The sequence below is a fragment of the Hesperophylax consimilis genome, chromosome 24 (assembly GCF_061612785.1).
Source record: "Hesperophylax consimilis isolate HC1 chromosome 24, BYU_Hcon_1.0, whole genome shotgun sequence".
Classification (NCBI taxonomy): domain Eukaryota; kingdom Metazoa; phylum Arthropoda; class Insecta; order Trichoptera; family Limnephilidae; genus Hesperophylax; species Hesperophylax consimilis.
In genome coordinates, this window is record NC_142859.1 from 3,157,156 (window position 1) to 3,176,546 (window position 19,391).

Consider the following 19,391-nt stretch of genomic DNA (forward strand, 5'->3'; position numbering starts at 1 on the left):
ATAAAATACCTGTCCAAACAAAAGAAATTGCCTGAGAATACGGGTGTGGGATGATAAACGGTCTGCAAACTACAAAACTTGAGTGCCCCTGCTTCATGCGAGGGATTTAATTTCAGCAGATTTTAATTTAATAATATACAGCATCTGCAGTTAAAAGTTTGCCGCTTAGAAAATGGTACTCTTCTGGAAGCTGTACGAGCCACCATTTGTCATAAAGTTTATTTATTTATTTATTTAAACGCCCATTGGGCTTTTACATACATTGTTATTAGTGTTATTACATTAACTATGTGACATTGAAAAGTTTACGTACATATATAAATAAAATAGTTATTATATCTGTAGTACATAAATGTTTTACAAATAATACAGAATACCATTATGGAGAACAGTTTTTTTTTTCTTTTTTTACTTACTTAGAAAAATAAATGGATTGAAATTAATCAGCATTTATAGGGACTTAAAATCATATTCGAATTGTTATTTAAATTACAATATTAATTTGTAAAGTTAAAACATATATATTAAAGTTAAAAAGTCATAAAAGAAGTCATAAAAGAAAAGAGTGAAAAAACAGAAGCTAAAAAATGGGTTTTTTACTATGGAGTGGAGAAGTCATACATATCAGCAAAGTGTTTATGTAGATTTCGTTTGAGCACTGCTACGGAATCTCTAAATATATCAACAACATTACCAAATTTATTACCAAAATTTTGTATTCGATTTAACGATATGTGCGCATGATAATTAGATTTGAAATTGTTACAGAAAAAGGTGGAATTTTGTCTCGTATTTTTGGAAGGTACAAATAATTTTACTGTGGCAAGAATTTCAGGGCTGTCGATTCTATAATTAATAATTTTATTTAGTAGAACAAGGTCGGAGATAATTCGCCTATCTGATAGCGTAATCAAATTTAGTTGATGCATGAGTTGGATATAATTTATATTTTGGATTGGAATATTCAGTTTAAAGTTAATAAATCTTAAAAATTTGTGTTGTACCCTTTCAATATTGTTGGAATGTACTTTATAAAACAGGGACCAAATAGGCGAATTATACTCTACTTGACTTCTTACTAAAGATGTGTAAAGTGTGTTCAAACATTCTAGTGACTTGAAGTCACATGCGGTTCTACATATAAACCCAAGCATTTTTAGGGCTTTATTTGTGATTTCATTTATATGCGGATTGAATGTTAACTGTTCATCAAATATAACACCCAAGTCCCTGATTTGAGTGACAGCTGTCAATTTTACATTATTAAGCGAATATTCATAAATTGTATGATTTTGTATTTTACAAAAACGAATGACCTGACATTTTTTAATATTAAGAAACAGAGAGTTGATGATGCACCAACGATATAGTTTATTTAAATTAAGTTGCAAAGTATAACAATCGTCTAAACTGCGTATTGTTTTATATATTTTCAAATCATCTGCGAAAAGAAGAACTTCTACATCTTTAAATATGCTAACAATATCATTAATAAATAACAAAAAAAGAATTGGTCCCAGGTGAGACCCCTGAGGGACCCCACTTGTGGCTTCGAAAATGTAAGATTCCACAGATTTTATTTTGACACATAGCTCTCTTTTACTAAGATAACTTTCAATCCAACTTAACAGATTACCCTTGATACCCAACATACTTAATTTTTGTACAAGGATATGTCGCCTAACTTTGTCAAATGCTTTGGAAAAATCAGTATATATTGAATCCACTTGATGCTTCAAGGCAAGAGAATCAGTTATGTAATTTTCGTATATGATCAAGTTACTTAGGGTGGATTTACCTGTGATAAAGCCATGCTGGTTGGGTACAATAATATTATTAATTTGTTTACATATTACATCTAGGACTAACGATTCAAATAGTTTGGGAATAGCGGACAATATACATATTGGTCTGTAGTTCGATACATCGTTTTTATCTCCCTTTTTATGAATAGGCGTAAGATAGCTTTTTTTCCACTGTTTTGGAAAACACCCTGACGACAAAGACTTATTAAATAGTAAAAATAATGGATAAGTCAAACTGCGAACACAAGATTTTAAATATATTGGAGGGAAACCATCCGGTCCAGCAGATTTATTAGTATCTAATGCTTTTATAGCCTTTTCTATAGCGTTTATTTCAATAAAACAATGGTTTAGGTTAAGTGATTCTTCAAGTGATATATCATTTGGGATTTCATTATCGGTAATATTATCATCATAAACACTTTTGAATAAATCTGCAAAAAGATTGACAATGCCTTCGGTATTATCCGCACAATTGTTATTCAGATACATAATATTTGGTAAACTACCATCATTTTTACGCTGAGCATTAGAAAAGTTCCACAATTTTTTAACATTATCATGAACCTCCATTTCTATTAAACTAATATAATCATTATAACATTTTTTAGACAATTCTTTGCACTGCTTTCTTATGTTAGTAAACATTATATAATCATCGACGTTTCTAGATTGCTTATATATTCGGTGAGTTTGTTTTTTAGTATAAATCAATTCTTTTAATTCTTTTGAAAACCATGTAGGGTAAAGGGATGCAATAAAATTAACTTTTGGAACATGACGTTCTTTTGAAGTGTTTAGGATTGAATAAAATTGTTGGACTTGATTCACAATATTGTTTTCATCTTCTAGAAATGACCAGTCTATATGGTCAAGATAATCAATTATATTTGGGTAGTCAGCTTTTTTAAAATTGTACGATGAAGTTTTTAATTTCTGCAATTTTCTAGACTCATTTGTGATAATAATATCTAACGCGGGATGGTGTTGGTCTAAAGGTAACAACAATTCATCCGATTGTTCTACCACTGTACTTAAGTCACTAGAAAATACTAGTCACTAAAATACTGCACTTTATTTAACTGTTTTAGTCCTAGGAAAAAAGACATATCAAGCATTTCCTTAGATTTGACACACTGCACTTCTGTTTCGTTAATAATCACTTCATTGTTCTTATCGAAAGACCAGTCGATTTTCGGAAGATTGTAGTCGCCTAAAATTATAAATTTGGCTTTAGGATATTTATATTTTAGTGTTTCTACATCCTCGATGTGGTTCTTGTATATTTGCAGATCTGACATTGGTGGAATATAAGTACAAGCGATAATGATTTTTGTGGATGAAATATTTAGCATTACAAACATCTGTTCAACGCTTTTGTGTTTAACTGGCAATTTTTTAGATGAAATGTTTTTAGATATGCACACCATTACACCTCCTCCTTTTGATTTGTTGCTTGTAATGGGGTCACGGTCAAGACGATAGATGTTGTATTTATTGAGACCTAATTCCGATGAATTGATGTCCTCATTTAACCATGTTTCTGTTAATAACAAAATATCATGTGGGAATGTGGGAGAAGTTATTTTAAGATGTTGTAATTTAGTTCTCATTCCGCGGACATTTTGGTAGTACCCAAACAATTTTAGGTGCTGTTTAAGTTTTTTGGCACGTTTTTTATTATTTTTGGAACAGAGTTTATGTACTTAATTGTTATGTTTGTTTCCCCTTCCGCTTTTCTCGTTTCAAACTCTTTCCAAACATCCGTCATTTGTTTCCTTTGCAGCTCCGTGAGATCTTGTTTAACTTTGATGCCATTTTTCAGTTTATATTTATTTATGATTATTTGCTTAGCTTGATATGAATCTTGGAGTTCTACTTTTATTGGCCTGATCTTGTCAGTTTTTCTTACGCCAAGCCTATATATTTTAGAAATATTTATCTGTAGTGTATCATCGATAATTTTTAACGTTGAACATACTTTGTTGTTGTCATCAGATATCCTGTTGGTTTGATTCTCGTCTCTACTTTCAGGTACGTTCAGCAGAATTAGATTTTTCGAACGTAAATTCCTTTCTGTTATCTCGGTAATTGCGTCACATATTTCCATTGAAGTAGATTGAGTAGTTCCAGTTATTGCAGGTTGGTTATTAATAATATTTTTGTATGCGGATAGTTCACCCTCCATAGTCCCCATCTTCACTGCCATCTGTCCCGCGACGCCCAGTAACTCGGTAGTTTTTGGCATTATTTTTGCAAGTTGTTCTTTATTGAACTTATTAGATGAGTCGGTAATTATTAAATGTATTTGGTTAATAATTTCCTGAGCCTTCGCCATACATTGATTAGCATCCATTTTTATTTTAGAGGTTCGTAATATTAAGTTAGGAAGTGAGTGATGACCCTGCACCCTGCACACTCAACTGCGTCCGGAGTGTTTCTGCGCTGCTTGCACTTACGGGTGATAGTGACCTACTATGATGTCGCACCGCTCACACGCACTGGAATCAGTAATGTCTGATAATATTTTATAGAATTTAGTGAATAACCGATTGATACGTTTGGATCACTACGATTATGGTATAATTATATTTCACAGTGTTTAGAGGGATTTTTATAATGTGATTCACACAACCAATTGTTTAAATGATGTTTATAAATAACTATTTTAACTGAAATTCGCAAGACAAATTTAAACGTTACTTGTCACTTTTAATATCACGACAATACTACATACAATACTAGTTATATAGTTACATAGATGAATTTACAAGCCAGAGGAAGCGAACGTGTTAAAGAATACGTTACGGGAACATTACGAAAAACTTGGAATGGGTGTAACAAGACAAGTGATAATTTTCTAGTTTTTTTTTTGTTGTTGGAATCAGTGTTTTATTTAGTTTTTTCTGATCATGAGTCCATAGTAATCAAAAGTATCAAACCAGAATATACTTATTCACTTTTTTACATTAGCTCCACACAAATTATTTCCATCATGGCCTATGTCTTCTTTGGGGATGCTGTGTAGACGGTCTTTTTAAGGAAATAAACAAGAGGAATATCTGGGAAGGAAACAGTTATGAGGGGCGGGTAGAAATCTGAGGGTCAGTGTATCTAAGAGTGAGGGACGTATGGATATATCCCTATCACTGCGATGCAGAGCAATGAACTTAAGCACCCCTCCTATGTCACCAAACGTAACAAACCACTTGGGGTGACTAATAAGGCAGAGGTGTTGATTATCCATTGGTTGATTCCTGAGGCGCCGTAACTCATAACCGCATCCCAAAATGAATGAGCAGAATAAAATGGTAAATAATTAGAAAATTTACACCGGCAGTATAGTTAAAAATTTCGTTATCTTAATGCTTTTTTTATCAGTTTTGAATCAGTAAACCTCATATCCAAACCAAATGTTTTACCGCAATACTAATCAACTTTACAAAAAATAATCGGGTAACTAGACACAGTTGACCAGCGTTTTATTTATATAAAGTTCTCAAATAAGAAAGATAGTCAACATTTCGTCTGTGAGGCAACTTCTAAGTTATTTGTTTGACATCTCCAGGCTTTGGGAAGTCGGTGATTGATTGGGTTGTTTTGAGCGATCGTTATTTTTATTTTATTCTACCACGGTTCAGTTAACGGGGTCAAAAGGGATAAGAAAATTGGGAAATTTTGTTGATATGATAAAAAAAGACTTACGTAACCCGCTTTACCGATTTTACTACGTTCGAGGGACATGATACGACTTTTTTCCCGGCGATATATCTGGACGTAGCTACATAAAGTTTTTGCTGTTTTTTTATGAAAAAAAACCAGATTATTTCTTCACGTACTTTCTCTATCTCTCTATCTATCTATCTCAAAAAGTTTGTCTTTATTACCGCACGAGATTGTCATCTGCCCGGAGCCAGTTAGGCCATGGAACGTTGTATGAATTTGGAATATGCTGTAAGGCCCTTGGAAGCAGGGAAGGGAATTAGATGTAAAAGAAAAAGTTTCTGAAAGAGTCACCAAACACAGCCAAACAATGCCATTTAAATAAAATTTTCGATTCTAATCCGTTTTCCACTATGGCGCATGCGCATAAGAGTGGCGATTAAATAAATATTGCCAGCGCCTAAAATTAGGTTCTGAACACTTCTTACACTGTTACGAATCTACATTTGAACATCGATCCGGGGAAGATGCGTTTAATATTTCTTTGGTAGGAAATACCTGAATTAATAATCGAAATTTACCTTCTTTGGACTAAAGTATTTGTAAAAGATAGCGTTCAGAATCTAAAGATTTCTTGAAGTGGTTAAAATTTGTTTGATGACCAGATCTGAATAGATAAGTACTTTCCAATCTGTCCTCTTCCTTTTCTCTTTTCAACAAAATTCTAACAAAATTCCTCAATAATTGAGGACGCCTTAGTCACACTGCATTTGGACATTTCTCGCAAAAAATAGTACTCTGAATACAGTTGTTTTTAGTCGTGCTTAAGAGAATCGTAAGTATGGGCTTCCACTGTACTGTGATTCAAATATGACCCGTGATTCAATTTGACACATTCAAAATAAACCCATTTGTATATTCACTTCGTAGAAGCTTGCCATTATATTGTGTACATTCATAGCACCTCGCATTTCGGATCTTTTCACAGATTTACATACAAAATTCTTGAAGAGATGTCTCTATACAGGTTGATGTTATTGCATTAGGACGAGACTGAGATATTTTCCTTCAGACTGTATCAGTATTTTAAAAAGCTCTATGTACGTAATAGCCCGCTTTAAAAAGTTAATTTAATAACTTTACGAAAATACCGTTAGTTGCCGATGTTAATATTTTTTCTAGATCATTCTGCAGTGATTTGTTAAAAAAAGAAAATAAAACACTTATTATTATTACAATGTATTACTGTAACTCTGAAATTAATTTAGTATATTTTTATCAAACCCCGATGAAGGTTCAGGTCGAATTAAAATCTGTTGGTTCACATATAAAAAAAATTATATTATATTTAATAAAGTGGTATTCCAACCAAGTTATTTTATTCTATTTATTGTTATGGTGTTTAATTCGTAGAACTCCATTTAATTTTTTAAATAAATTTAAAGTAAATCAAATTTAATAATGTTATAATAATTAAGTTCTGTAAGTATTTCTGTTATTTTCACAGTTTGAGAATGACCTCAAAAGCCAAAACAGCTGTCACATTAAAAACTGTAAAAATAACAAAAATACTTGCAGAACTTAATAATTATTATAACATTATTAAATTTGATTTATTTTAAATTTAAATATTGAAGACAATATTAGTGATTTTTAAACGCAAATCTGAAACAGAAAAATCAGAAAAGGAAACGGTCACATCTGGGACTCGAACCCAGGACCCTTGTCTTTCCGGGACAATGCTCTACCAACTGCGCTAATGGGACCCTATCCTCATCGGTCACTTTTAACTGTATCATACTTCGAATAAGAACTACCAACGTTGTCTTCATTTTTTCACCGCACATTTTTATTGGCAACTATCTTTATGTATGATCGCAAGATTCAACCCGAACTAAATGCAATCCTAGACAGCGTCTTATAGATAAACCTATCTTATTGTTTTTATTTTTAATGTCTAGAAATGAATTATTATTTTTCGGAATAACTTATTGAGTAAAACCTCAAATTATAATATTTAAATATTGAAGACAATATTAGTGATTTTTAAACGCAAATCTGAAACAGAAAAATCAGAAAAGGAAACGGTCACATCTGGGACTCGAACCCAGGACCCTTGTCTTTCCGGGACAATGCTCTACCAACTGCGCTAATGGGACCCTATCCTCATCGGTCACTTTTAACTGTATCATACTTCGAATAAGAACTACCAACGTTGTCTTCATTTTTTCACCGCACATTTTTATTGGTAACTATCTTTATGTATGATCGCAAGATTCAACCCGAACTAAATGCAATCCTAGACAGCGTCTTATAGATAAACCTATCTTATTGTTTTTATTTTTAATGTGCGACATCTATTGACTTTTTCTGCAAGTCTAGAAATGAATTATTATTTTTCGGAATAACTTATTGAGTAAAACCTCAAATTATAATATTTAAATATTGAAGACAATATTAGTGATTTTTAAACGCAAATCTGAAACAGAAAAATCAGAAAAGGAAACGGTCACATCTGGGACTCGAACCCAGGACCCTTGTTTTAAAAAAATTATTTTATTCTAATTGTAGTTTAGTAGTCTTAATTGTAGTAAATCCACAAGTGATTGGTACAGTTAAAATATTTACAGAAACTATATAAGAGTATTTTAATGAATCATCCCACTAAAACTTATTGTTTGAATTGGTCATTCCGTAGATTGTATATGACTCTGTGATCAGCGAATTGGTCATTCAGTAGATTGTAAATGACTCTGTGATGTTTAAAAACGGTTTACATCATAACTGGGTTGAACATAATCAGTCATTTTTTAGGTGATTTTAACTGTACAAAAAGGATCTAAAGTACCGCATTTATTAGTTTTCTCTCTAGCTAATGGATTGAAAATAGTAGTTTGAGCAAAGGAAATTACGCAATCTGGTTTTCAGGGATTTGGTATGAAATTTCCCACATAAACCACTCTCCTCCTGTTCAAGCCATAGTGCTTTGAGAATTGTGCCGAAATTCGACATTTAATGGAAGTAGGAATATGCCTAAATACATTATTTATCTAGGTGTATGTGTAAACATATCTTTGTAACAAATATAAGGTGTTTGGAGGGCAAAGTATTTTAAACTTTTTTTTTCATTCGGTTATCACTTGAATTTATTTCGAAGTTAGACGTAGGTAGAATACATTTCAAAGACGTTTTAGTTCGGTTCAAAACTTGCAAAGCTCCTTAGAATAAAATATGCAGTTGATTCTATTTACAGTACAAGGAATCGAGGTTAGTAGTCTACTGAGTTCTACCATCCCTGATGTATGCAGTGATGGATGAAATTACTAGAGGAAAGACGAAAGTACACCGAATGCAGTAGGAACGAGATCCATGATGCGTATGTTATGTAAACCACGTACGACTAAATTACGATTGCGGATATTCTCAATATATACTGAATGGAATACTTAGACGGTTGATAATCTACTTTCGTATAGTGGGGGCGTGGAGATCGTAGGGGGACATCTAGATCTGCAAGCGAGTCTAGGGTCTCAGGCGTCACCCTCTAATCCTCACGAATCACTGTGGGGAATGAATGGAGCTGGCATTCATTGTCTACATATTCGATGGTCTACACCGCACCGCATTCACACATCACCGACTGTATGCATCATGTGGGCTCGGCTGTGGAAGTACCTGAATATATCGATGGAGGACCAGAGCTTAAGAGACAGTAGAGAGTCTACTAAGAGACCCAGAATGTCTCTTAGTAGGGTCGTGTACGAGATGGGCATTTTTCACGTTAGCCGAATGCCATTCAAGTTACCACCTATCTTCGGAGTGAGAGCTATCTAGAGGAGCCTCTCTCTCTATCCACCCAGAAGGGTATTAGGTATTTCAGGCGGCATACAGGTGTAACGTTAAAAAAATATGTAAATTTAAATTGCCAAAGTAGTGCCCGATTATGGTTTTGTTGAAAGTTTTTCGGGTGGCCTTGCAATCGGTTGTATGAAGCGAGCGAGATAACGCGGGTAGAAAGGACCGGTGACAATAGTGATTAGGTATGTATAACGAAATTTATAGGTCCGTTTTATCTTTTAATCAAATTGCGATCAGCTGATATGACAGTTGTGCTTTTCCACTGGTCAAAAAATGTTCAATAGCTGATTCAGATCGAAGAACGGCGTTTAACGGGGACCGTACAAATGTCGAAAAATTCAAAATTGCACTGATTGACGAACTGATGTTCAAATGTGACGAGATATTGAAATAGCAAAAAGGGGAAATTTTAGTTTCTAAAAAATATTTTAGTAAATTTAGCCACTGTAATTCTATAAATGTACATGTAAAGTGATTTAAGAGATAAGTAATATCTTCACACAGAAATGACTTTAATGTAGATTTGAATGGAAACCGTTATAGCCACTGGCTTAGTATATTTTGGTTCTCTCTTTGGCTGCCTGACATCGAATATTATTCTTTACCGTTTGATTTTGAATGTGTACCAAAACCAAATTTCTGAATTTAATTTAACCTAAATGGCCAGAATTTTTGATCATGAAATACGCCCACATCGCAATTCTTGTGTTTCTTTATTGTTTGGCTTACGCTGTATCTTAATTCCAAGTCAATCCCAAAAGTCTTTAGGGGTAAATACATATTTATTTTATTCCTTGATTACCAAACTCCTTGTAAATTAATTACATCTATTCCTCTGAAGTCTAAAGGATCTCAGAGATAACTTATTTACTTGTCGTTACAACCTGTTTCGTGCTTTTAGGCTGAATAACTTCATTTAGGGTGGCGGCACTGATCCTGACATAGGTACATTTTATGTGTACGTAACATATAATGGTATTATTTAAATTGCTTAGGACGCCGCAATATTATATTGTTTATTTCGTTTGTGTCAAGATGGTCATAAATTGTTTACAAGTGTTTATACAAATATGTACAAACGTAGATTGCAGAAGAACACAAGAAATATGATGTGGGCGTGTTTCGTTATCCAAAATTCCGTCCAGTTGGGCCTTAAATTTCAAATACAGAACTTTGCTTCATCATTAGAGACAAAGCGCGTGCTAAATGGGCTAGATCTAAAATGTACTAATGAAATTTCAATTTGGTAGACGGTTTTGGGTAACGCCGCCCCAGGAACCAATTATTGGATAACCTCTGCCATAGGTCACCTCAAATGGTACTCTACGTTTGGTGACATAGCAGGAGTGACCGGGTTCATCGGGTGAGGTGTGTTCAGTTCTTGGAGGCGGATCGGGAGAGGATGGTTTGGAGAGAACTTTTGACCTCTAAAACTGGTCTCACTCGAGTTGAATTCATACGTTCGTCACACCAGAACTTTCTCTCCTTCCTTTCCTTAAAAAGACCACCCACACAGCATCCTCAAAGATGATATAGGATGACATGACCAAAGGAAAATATTTTTCTCATTCAGTTTTTTAAGCGGATTTGAGGTGTTTTCACAAAAAAAAATCTGCTGTAAAAATATCTCACAATAATAATAATTAAAATCCATTTTGTAATCAAGTAACAATAAAGAGGAAAGTTAAAAATTATTAATTCACCCCCTTTACATGTATATTCTTATGGGTTAGTTATTCAGGAGTACAATAATAGGTGTATAGTAAAAATAATAAACTAAATATAAACTATTTAAGCAGGTACAATACAAGTGAAGTTATCATAGAAAATTCTTCAAATAATAATAATAATAAGTTTTAAAAATAATTCACCAAAATTTGGTAATTAAACATAACTTGATTGACTGCCGTAATGTAGTACCATATTATGAATACGAACCAAATTCATTTTTAGAAAACGAATTTTATAAAATATATTATGATAAAACTATACTAACAGACCGAGCGATTAGTCATAATAGACCCGATATAGTTTTACATGACAAAATTAAAAAAATAACTTATATCATTGATGTCGCTATTCCAAATTCCTGTAATATTCAAAAATCTGTTAGTGAAAAAATAAGAAAATACACAGATTTAGGAAATGAAATAAAAAGAATTTGGCATTCTCAGACTATAAAAATATTACCATTCGTTATTTCGGCTACTGGCATTATACCTAGCTCTCTAATTAAAAATTTAGGCGTATTAGATCTATCAAAAAAATTATATATAAAGATGCAAAAGTCGGTCATTTTGAATACATGTAGGATAACAAAAGATTTTTTAAATATTTATGTTGAGGGATCAGTAGGATTTATAGGCCCTGTTAGAAGTTCTACCGAGCCGAACCCTCTGATATGAAAATATCTGGAGACGGTGAATTATTTTCCCATTTGATCTCTGGTGATTTGACGTGTTGTTCTTGTATTGTTTTGTATTTATTTTGCTTATATAATGCACTTACATAATGTTGATTGACTAGATGATCATTTGTGGAAAAGTGAGTGGAAGGGTTAAGTTTTTCCTTTGGGGAAGACTTAACCCGGACAACTAAATCGGAAGTTTAAAAAAAAAAAAAAATAAAAACGTTTATTTGAAAATAATTTTTTACATGTTTGCATATAGTTTGTACACATACATTTAGATGATTATATTGTCAAAAGGGCAACTGCTCAGCTGTACATTCCGGATTTCTCCGGGAATGTAGCTGATTTTCAGCAGTGCCTTTAATATAATGTGTTATAAATCGATAAATACAAATTTCTTTAAAATAAAATAAAATATAAATTCAGGATTAAATTTACATAAAATACATAGATAAAATAAAAAAAATAATAATCACAAGTAGGTGTCCCTTTCATTTTAAATTCGATCAATTATGATGTTGTGCGGTTGACTGTGCTGTCAGCAACCATTCGCTGCAGAGCTTCTTAAAGCACTGCAACGATGTTGTTGTTCGAATAGGCAGTGGTATTTTATTCCAAAGTTTTGACGATGAGTAGCTAAAACTACCCTCAAAAACAGCAGTTTTATGTTTGGGGAGAACAAGTAAATGGTCTCTTTGGCGTGTACTATGTGCATGTGAGTCACGGGACCACTGCAGTCTGTCAAACAGATAGGAAGGAACCTTTGAATTCATCAAGTTGAACAGTTGACACATTTGATGTAACTTCCTTCTGTTCGACATATTCAGTATTCGATGCCGATAGAGGTAAGGCGAGATATGCTCGCGTCTCGGGACATTATAGCAATATCGGACACATGCATTTTGGACTCGTTGTACTTGTTTTTGGGTTTTTTTCAATAAAGATGGACCGCAAACTGAGTCTCCATAGTCCAATATTGAGAGAACAAGACTATCAGTAATAATCTTGCGTAGTTTCACTGATATGTTATCTCTTATATTGTACAATAGACGAAGCCTCGAGTAGCACCACTGTGAGTTTATTTCACAATTTTTATTAATTTATTGTATTCAATTTGCACATTTTTGTATAACCTTACAGATCGAGGTGGATCGTTAAAAATGTACCGTTTAAACAAGAGTTCCCAAACTTTTTTCCCCGTAGACTACTAGCCAAATATTTTTTTTCATTGAATATTGAATTTTCCTAAACCTCTAAAAAATATTAACGTCCCATGTGATAATCATTTATTTTTTCCTTTCAAAAATTCCCTTCTCTTGCCTGCCCAACAACTGGGTGGCGGTGTAGTTCCTCTGTCTTTAAATTGTGCAGATAAGGGCGCCTTTGTGAGGTATTAAACCAAATGAAAATGAAGCAGGGTAAGCAACGGGATTTTTTTTCTGCAGCTAGAACGGCCCCTTTAGTTATTTGTTAGTGATTATTCAGATCAGTTCTTCTTGTCATATGATATCCGATTCTTCAACGTTCCATTTCTATAGTCAAAATGTCCTCAAACTTAGTTTTGAAGTCTGTGTGAAGTACCTACATTTAAATTTTGAACGTAGACCAAAGCGTCATTAACATGGACGTTTTTCAAAAACAAGTTAAGGAACTGGGAAAATAAGCGGCTTCCAATGAGCAATGTTTTGCTACAATATATTAATTCTGACAAGAAAAGAAACGTGGACTCTATTTATATACCACAATAAGCAATTTAACGAAATATAAAATTACAAATATCAAATAAGTAATTTCTCAGTTCATTATTAGTATTAATTTAGCTGTTTTATTTGTGTTAAGTGTATTTTGTCATTTATGGAAATCCTGAATGTTGATGACTTGATGTAAATAGGGGGTCCATTTAAATTTTTTTTCTCGGTGACATGGACCACCAGCAAGCCGATATTGATCCCTAGAGGTCCATATATACCACATTGGGAACCTCTGGTTTAAACAATGTATTTACAGTGACAAAAACCTTGTAAGAGCGTTGTAGAAAATGAAAAAATATCGATATTTTGATCAACTACATTTTGGAAGTACGTGACTTTCTCCACGGGTGAGTTCAAGAACAAATTGGTGCGGCTCGCTCTACAATAAAGGAGGTTATGGCGACGTCCTCAAAGGTGAGACTCTCATACAAAAAAATAATTAAATAATTGTATATTATAAAAAAATTCAGTGTGTGGCAAGCCTACGCACGACGGAAGTGAAACTTTTAGTATTCTTCTTTCTCTCTCTTTTCATTTCATATTATTACTATTCAGAATGCTGTACATCATAGTTTTAAAAAGCATAAATTTATTTATAGGCGTGTTGTTAACAAATGAACGTTTAACTAAATTCCTAATATTGACATATTTGTAAGTAGCATGTGATAAAAAAAAAATAAAAGTTATAATAATATGGGATTCGAACCCGGGTACTGCATAACGAGTGTCGAACGCTCTGCCTCTAGACCGCGAGGAGAGGTATCTCGCGTGACGAGAACCGCGTATACAACGTGTACTCCTCAATTGACTTGTCCCGCGCTTATTTTTATAACGGAGTTTGTATATGATATTATATTACGATTCAAAATTCGCTTCCTTCAATCGATCGTTTCAAACAGAATTAGAAGGTTCGATCGCAAAAATTCTAAAAATAAATTACTCAATAAAAAAATATAAATGTTCATTTTTGACAACAATCATGTAGATATCTTCTTATATGTATGCCTGACAAAGTCGCAGCACGAGAGCATTTTATCACTTTTCCTCGTATTAAAAAAATCACAAAAATAATCAAAAAAATTAGTTAAAGCGGGGATCGAACCTCGGTTCTTCACGACGAAAGTCGGGCGCTCTGCCTCTAGACCGCGAAGCTGAGTTTGGAGAGTGACCTAAACTAGGTATATAATATTAGCTAGGCTCCTATAGCGAAATGATCACGGTTTTTCGTGACGGTCATGAGTCGGTTTTACTCCGGTCCTCGAAAATGCATAACGCGGGTAAAGAAGTTTCACTTCACTAACAAGTGTATAAAATAAGTACTTAACATAATATGAAAGTGGTTACAGAGACTTGTGTAATACCTTGTTGACATTTATATAAATAAACATGAACAGTTTGTTGTAAGGCATGTGTGTATTTAGCAAATCTGTATTACGCCTGATTGTGTGTTTTACAGAACATAGATTAATTAATATAAATATATTTTCTCCATTGTTGTATTTTTATTTGCCTTTACTGGGTTGAGAGACTAGGACATCCAGGTAATCTGCGAAATAAGACAGTTGGATACAAAGTTATTCCGGCAGAAGGCTCAGTATATAAATATGTAAGGATTTCGCAACGATATTGTGATTGCTACACACACCACCAGGTTACGTGGACCTTTATCCCGAAATTCAGCATTTCAAGGAAACTAAAATAATTCCGGAAAGTCTTCAGTCATGCGAGTAGATGAAACTCCTTTAATAATTGAATATACCTAATACATATTGCTAATCCTAATACATAATACCTAATTATCTGTCTCTGTCTAACATTTAGGAGTACTTTTATCAGTGAAATTTGCAGCAATTAATTTTACACCATCAGTCTGTTAAGAAAACCAGTGCAGTGAACATATCTCCCAGTGCGTTCAATACAAGTATATTAAGTAAGCTTGTGCAGTGATAATCAGAATTGTATCTAAAGGCAATAGCTTCGATAAAAAATCGTCCAATTCTAACTGTTAACCACTGCTACCGAAATAGTTATGTCAAGTTTTGATTACAGTCCGCAATAAAACCACAATCTGATTTGCACATAATATTACGACAATCACACCTTTAAAATAATTATTATTTCGACAAGTTCGGTCAGCTGTTTTATAAATTACATTGATATTGTATTTTCAATTTGGAGGCGGGTATAAGTACTGCCGCCCTGGAAACCATTTATTGGATAACTAACACCCCTCCCATAGGTCACCCCAAGTGGTTCGCTACGTTTGGTGACTTAGCAGGGGTGCCTGGGGAGAGGTTTTTCTAGGTCTTTGCAGAGGATGCGTTTGCCCGCCTACTGGTTGAGGGAGACTTTTTGAATTCTCCAGCCGGACTCTCTCGACCTACCGCATCGCACTGCGGCGGGAGTGTTAGATTCATACGTCTATCACTACTGGACACATTGACGCCAGTTTTCTACCCTCCTCTCATACCCTTTTCCCTTCTAGAACTTTGTTTCCTTCCTTTCCTAAAAAGACCTAACACATAGCATTCTCAAAGATGACAAAAGCCCTAAGGGATTTTTTTCCGCAGGGCGTCCTGTGTGGAGCTAATGAAAAAAATATAATACATTTAATAAAATTGCTCACCGCTACAAGTTTTTTGGAGACCCCTGTGTGATTTTTGTGTTTTTTTCTTTTGCAGCTTTATTTTCGCATTGATTTTGTACAATGTTTAATTTTGACTTTATTACGAAAAACTAACATGTTTTTAATATGTTGAAGTCCGCCGGAAAGTTAGTAAACCACACTGTAAATGCTATTATTGTTTGGTTTAAGTCAAACACAGTTCTTGCGAACTTTTATTATTAATTCATTAACAGATGTGTAGTTTTTGCCAGAGTACCAACGGAATACACAGAAAATATTCTGCAATTTAAATTATGAATAACAACAATGATGAAACATTAATCCACTATTTTACTAAAGGTACCAGTCTCGCTTTAAAGCTAACTTCATCAGACAAGTTAATCAACTAACAGCACTGAAAACAGAATGTATACGTATCTATACGATAAACTACCCCGATGAAACGAAACATATTTTACAGGCAAAACTGGAAGACTGAACTAAAAAAAGTTTAAAAAAATAACTTTGTATTCACCACTAGTAGCTTATTTTATTCAAATTAAAATAACGCCACGAGGTGAATCCAACAATAAAAATATTTTTTTTTATTAGATGTATTTGAAAATATGTTTTTTTTTTTGGATTGCTGAAGATTGAACCTTCCTCTCCAGGGACTAACGACTGAACCAAATTCCAATTGCGTATGAACATTTGAATGATGGACCATAGATACATCATTGAAAATGAGATATTTGGGAAAAACTAGCTTTTGGCGCGATTTCGGCTCGTCTTTTCAAAATGGCGACGCGAGCCTGTAATGCTAATATAATATTGGTATTATATTAGCATTACAGGAACTGTATTTTTACATAAAGAAAGTTCGAAAATTGTTCAATTCTTCGTGATATTTTTCCTTAAAGGAAAAGTTCCTTCTTTACTTTCATTTTTTATTTTTTGTTATTTTTCATTTCCTTGTTTTATATATTAATATTTCTTTAGTTTAATATATCAGCTAAACAATAGTAAAAAAAAAAATGAATATACATTTGTATTACCTTACCAACAGAATTTCTTCAATTCAGTTTCATTTTCAAATTCATTTTCTTGTTTTTATCTATTAATTCAGCTTATGTTATGTTAATTCAGTTATTATGTCAGCTAAATAATAGTAAAATATGTCGTGATATAACTGGAAGTATTCTAGAATATGAATATACATATGTATTTTTTTTTAACAACAGAATAGTCAACACTATAATGTACCATATATTACATGTAAAAACTTTATCATACTGGAATGTCCTAAAACGGGCAATCGCCTAGTTGGACATTTTAAGTTCATTAATTGTATTATGTAATATTTACAAACAAACAATAAATAAATAAATAAATAAAATAAAAAGAGCACAGGTGCGCCAAGGTCAGAAACTCAGATTTTACATCAGAGGATCAGTTTATATAACATATAAAATAATTGGGACTACCGGAATACTTACGATCGCGACCCCCTTTTTGGCGCTAATTGCACTGGCCTAATTGTTGACATCAATGAAAAACTCTGAAAGTCTATGGAATAAACTTTCAAAGTAAATACTGAATGAAATCATTGATGTATAGTATAATAAGTAAGCTCCGAATGAGAATTGTACTGTCTATATATTTGAAAATCTATGTTTTTTTTAACCAATTTGTTTCATTCAAAAAGCCCGAAGATATCGATCCAGTGAGTGGTTCATTTATGCGCCAGTTCCCGTTCAATTGTCAGCTGGGATCCATAGATTTGTCTAAGGTAGTTAATACGCAAGAAATTCTATCCCAGTCCAAACGAAATGTGAACACCAAATATCGCGTTCATAAAGTAGTTATAAAAATAACCAAAGAATTAAATAAGAGATAATTAAACAAGATTTGAGGTTTTATGAACAAAGGCATGCTAAATAACTAACATCAAACGACCGCAACTATCTCGCGGATTCGGAAATGGTGAGAAACCCCGTCAGAAGGAAGACAATGAAAGAAGATGGAGAGCGAGAACATCAGTTCGGGCACCAGAACAGAGACAATAACGTGCCCCATAGATTCCCCGCCGTAAACGCTTTCAATAAATGGTACCTCTAACAAATATAATTACACAGAGCTCGTAACTTCCAGCATAAATTTGTTTCATGCAATAAGCTTAAGATTATACGTAACTATATACATAACCATGTTTTCAATAAATGGTACATCAGTAATATCTGTAAAAAAGTGTTTTCAATTGAGATGATACCTTAAAAGATGGCCAGTACCTGAACCCTGATGTTAAGAGTCTACAAATGGCTGCCAGCAATCAGACACTAGAGAATGGCGGAGATAAATATTAATGATTGTGTTTAATCTTTCCTATCTGGTCGTTCCCGATAATCTAACTATCAATAAATGGTACATCAGTAATATCTGTAATTAGTGTTTTAAATTGAGATGATACCTTAAAAGATGGCCAGTACCTGAACCCTGATGTTAAGAGTCTACAAATGGCTGCCAGCAATCAGACACTAGAGAATGGCGGGGATAAATATTAATGATTGTGTTTAATCTTTCCTATCTGGTCGTTCCCGATAATCTAACTATCAATAAATGGTACATCAGTAATATCTGTAATTAGTGTTTTCAATTGAGATGATTCCTTAAAAGATGGCCAGTACCTGAACCCTGAGATTAAGAGTCTACAAATGGCTGCAAGCAATCAGACACTAGAGAATGGCCGAGGTAAATGTTAATAAATCTGTTTAATCACATAAATAGCGGTGATAAATCCTTTTATTATTATAACAGTGTGTGTACGTGATTCACTCCAAAAGTTGATAGAATGCATTGTAATTGACAGAGTATCAGATTAGTTTCAGCTCAATCCGATGTATGAAATCTGATTAGTTTCAGCCCGATCCGATGTAAAGTATCTATTTAGTTTCAGCTCAATCCGATGTAAAGTATCTGATTAGTTTCAGCTCAATCCGATGTAAAGTATCTGATTAGTTTCAGCTCAATCTGATGTATGAAATCTGATTAGTTTCAGCTCGATCCGATGTAAAGTATCGGATTAGTTTCAGCTCAATCCGATGTATGAAATCTGATTAGTTTCAGCCCGATCCGATGTAAGGTATCTGATTATTTTCAGCTCAATCCGATGTATGAAATCTGATTAGTTTCAGCCCGATCCGATGTAAAGTATCTGATTAGTTTCAGCTCAATCCGATGTATGAAATCTGATTAGTTTCAGCCCGATCCGATGTAAAGTATCTGATTAGTTTCAGCTGAAT